This window comes from Priapulus caudatus, unplaced genomic scaffold (assembly GCF_000485595.1).
Source record: "Priapulus caudatus unplaced genomic scaffold, Priapulus_caudatus-5.0.1 Scaffold97, whole genome shotgun sequence".
Taxonomy (NCBI): domain Eukaryota; kingdom Metazoa; phylum Priapulida; class Priapulimorpha; order Priapulimorphida; family Priapulidae; genus Priapulus; species Priapulus caudatus.
Window position 1 is genome coordinate 318,101 of NW_014577158.1, and position 3,940 is coordinate 322,040.

Consider the following 3,940-nt stretch of genomic DNA (forward strand, 5'->3'; position numbering starts at 1 on the left):
CGCCGTATCCGCCTCCGTATCCTCCTAGACTACCGCCGTATCCGCCTCCGTATCCTCCTAGACTACCGCCGTATCCGCCTCCGTATCCTCCTAGACGACCGCCGCCTCCGCCTCCGTATCCACCATAGCTCTGACCGCTATAGTTAGATGCCGCAGCAAATGCTACACACTGCAACACAAGAGCCACAATATTATTGTGTGTAATGGTATCATTAACGATAAATAATATTGCACATATAAGAAATACTACTATGAATATTCCTCCGATTAAAACTTTATGCTATACATTTTCAGGATGAATATAATTTGACAAGTTGTTCCACGACTATTTTTAAACTAAATAAAACAAAGGCTATTGTCTTTACTCACAGCAAGGAGAATGAGAACCTTCATCTTTTCTTCTAGAAAATGTAAATGACAAAAATGATTAGGCGTTTTAGTTACATACATATAGCAACAGCAGTCTATCAATATTGATAGACTCCTGATAGCAATAGAATACATCGTACACATACACCATTTGTAAACGAACGGTGATCACCACTAAATATTCAAATATTTACCTTACAAATAGCTATCACACAATGACAAGAGTGCGATTAAGCAGTTTTACCTTCTACCACAGCGTATGCTTAGCAGTAGAGAAATTTCAGCTACCAGTGAAAACTTTATGTGCCGCGTAACCAGTGAATAATTTAAACCGTAAAGAATAAACGTTTTTCGCCGTATAATTATACTCAAACATACTTACACGATCGGAGGCGTTGTACCGCTGATGTGGTTGGAGAAGACTTGTTGGTCGGTGTGCGATGTGATGTCGCAGACGACGCTCTTTTAAACGGTTTCTTCCGTCACTCGACCGACTTTCGCCGTTTGTTGTTTTCACCCCCACCGTCGCCTCACCACATTTGTCACGTCTAATATGTTTACGTCGCTCGCGTAATCACCTGCCGTTACCGTATCCGTGCCTTCTCACACAGAGCTCTCTGCTCGTGGAGGTGTGTGAGTTGTTGACCTGCCTAATGAAGACGAAAGTGATCTATGGATCCGGCGCTATTAACCGGACCAGGCTAATCGAAGACAATGGTAACGATATAGGTCACTTAAAATTTGCGATTCCTATATAGTTAACCTATTTGGAGCCTCGCGATGCCAAATTTGTTGTCCTTCTTAACTTTAATGATAAATTGTCATGCGCACTGCATAAAAATCCCGCAGTGCTATTCCAATGCTATAAAAGTTTGTTTTTGGCGTCTTGATTGTATGTGTGTTAATTCAAAGTATGTCAATAGCAAATCATTTGCTCTTCAAGCGTTTGAGTCGTAGCAATATTGAGTATACGCGAGTGATACTGGAATAATTCCAGATATTTAAGGATTGCTGAAATAGTTTATCTATAGAACCTCCGCATGTTAATCATTTATATCTCGGATACAAATATGTGATCGTGGTCAAATATCAACATGCACATTTTTATAATAACAGAACGCTTATATATAACTGGCAGATCGGCGTTCTAAGTGAAACAATCGTTCGCCGGCGTGCGTGGTTGACGCTGTTTGTCGCGTACACATACGATTGTCACTGTGCCTAGCAACAAGCAGCCTAGATTCGCGACAAGCGGTATACAGCCCGCAGCAGTTCTCTTCTCTTTATCAATGACTTAGAACACCGATTGATCGTACGAACACGTTCATGAGGCGCTCGCGTCGTTACGATAGTGGGTTAATAGACAATTATATGATCGCCCTGTCGCGCACGCTGAACGTGGTGTAAGATGGTCGATGCAGCACAGAGTCGTGAGGTCGTCGGGCACAGATGATGATTTAACACCGCGCACGGGCCACGGTAGATGATTAACGTGAGGCTGTGCATCATGGCGACTGCGACGTCGGCGTCCGTATTAAGTAGTAGCAACGCGGGTCGATGCGGGTGGTGAGCTCCTAACCTAACCTAACCTAACCCCACCCAAACCCCATTGCTCAGAAAGTTGGCAGCGCGCTGAAGCGTTGGTACCGCGCCCAGCGGCTAATAAATGCACGCACGCACGCACGCACGCATGGACGCACGCCCACGCGTACGCAAGCACGTATGCACGAACCTACGCGCGTAGTTGGTACCGCGCCCAGCGGCTAATAAAATAAAAGACACATGCACGCACGCACGCACGCATGCACCCACGTACGCACGAAGTTACGCTCGCATGCACGCACATACGCTAAATGTTACGCACGCATGCACGCCACGTATGCTGGGCGAACATAGTGGTTATAAACGGATGTCAAAGCATCAAGATGAGATACTTTTAAGGTGGATAATTCTGAATACGCAGGAAGTATTTTCTATTTGCTGCCACCGCCATCGCCACCGCCTGTTCCACTCTCTACAAAAACTATGCCCTGACATTCTGGCAGTACCTATACCACACGCGTACCGACATTAATTATATGCTCATTACACCAATGCCCCGTTTTATTGACCTTCACAAATTAATAGCTGTGACAAGAGGAGGTGTCACAGTTTGTTTCATTAGTCCTCATTCCACACGTGTACGTTTTGCTAGGCGGACTAATGAACTAACACCAGACGTAGGAGACATTATATGACAGAGAAATTACATTATTATGACACGTACGACACTATCTAGGACACCATTTCGTCCTTTATTCATAGATTCCCTAACACTAAATATATAGATAACTTATAAACTATATATATACTATATATAAACTTGCTACTATAATATATGCTAATATACTATATATAAACTACTATATATAAACTTATAGATTCCCTAACACTAAATATGCCCGTAGACAGTGGCGTAGTTAAGCCATGCCCTGCCCCCCCCCCTGTTGATCCAAAAGTTTTAAAAAAAAAGTTCTACTAAAAAGAGAATCGCCGTAGTCAGAATGAAGGCTGTACATGTACTCAAAAGTGCCTCAAATACCATCTCCTGCGATCTACATTTTCAAAATTTTATGGGGGAGGTAACCCATATCCCCGCCTGTTTTTCACCCGCCTCCTTGGAATCCTGGATCCGCTACTGAACAGTTACAAATCTTGGGAGCAGAGAACAACGAACAAAAATATCGCCTTTTTGCACGGCGCCCAAAACAAAGATTGCAGAGCTGTAAGGTGGGGGAGCATAGGGTTTGGAGAGGGAGGCGGAGGAACCATTAAAATATTAAGTCATCCACTATTTTGCGCAGTTCGCTGTTTCTGCTTCCCCTGTTAAAAAATCCTGACTACGCCACTGCCCGTCTAGGCTTTTGATGCATTTCAGATAGAGAGTGTGTGTATGTTTGCTGGTCTGTATAATATATGCGTGCTGCTTTTCTCAAGAAATGCAACCTAAATGTGTAAAATACTCTATTTGTAACTTTTATACACTTTTTCGAATGTCATATGATGTATAAGGTGCGGGGTGAAAACAATGTGGACACTGAAATGAAAATAATGGGACCATGCTAATGAATTACACAATTAATAACAATTGCAACATTATGATACAGCCAACAGATAATCTTATAGTACTTTCATATTTCATTTAATTATTAAAATAGATACTAAAAGAACGTATATAGACCCACACAAATATAGCACATACATATACTGCATATATTGGCATATAGGTCAGTGCGACCATCAGTTGTAATATAACTACCTGGGCAATGTTCTCTGCTGCAATTTCAAAGGGTAATAACACGCACATGAGCTCTTTAATTTATACGCAATCAATCTGTATAGTTAATTGGTAGTTATCAGCGGCACTCTACCCTTCTCTGTCGTGCCTGCACGTACATGAATGCGAAATGTAGTTCAAGGATAGACATCACAGCTTTCATAATGACGCTGACACTCTAGAAAGTGTTACTGCGCAGCGCATAACAATCACATGGACTTGTCACCATTTGTCACGTGTCACACGACTGCAACA

General features: G+C 42.6%; 1 long non-coding RNA gene across 1 annotated transcript; it reads right to left on the bottom strand.

Moving 5' to 3' along the window:
• Positions 1–6: 6 nt before the first annotated feature.
• LOC106805035 lies at positions 7–1,005 on the bottom strand. The gene is made up of 3 exons (XR_001393390.1): positions 752–1,005; positions 370–401; positions 7–169 (listed from the first exon to the last, which is right to left on the bottom strand). It is a non-coding gene; the product is annotated as an uncharacterized LOC106805035 (long non-coding RNA).
• Positions 1,006–3,940: the final 2,935 nt, after the last annotated feature.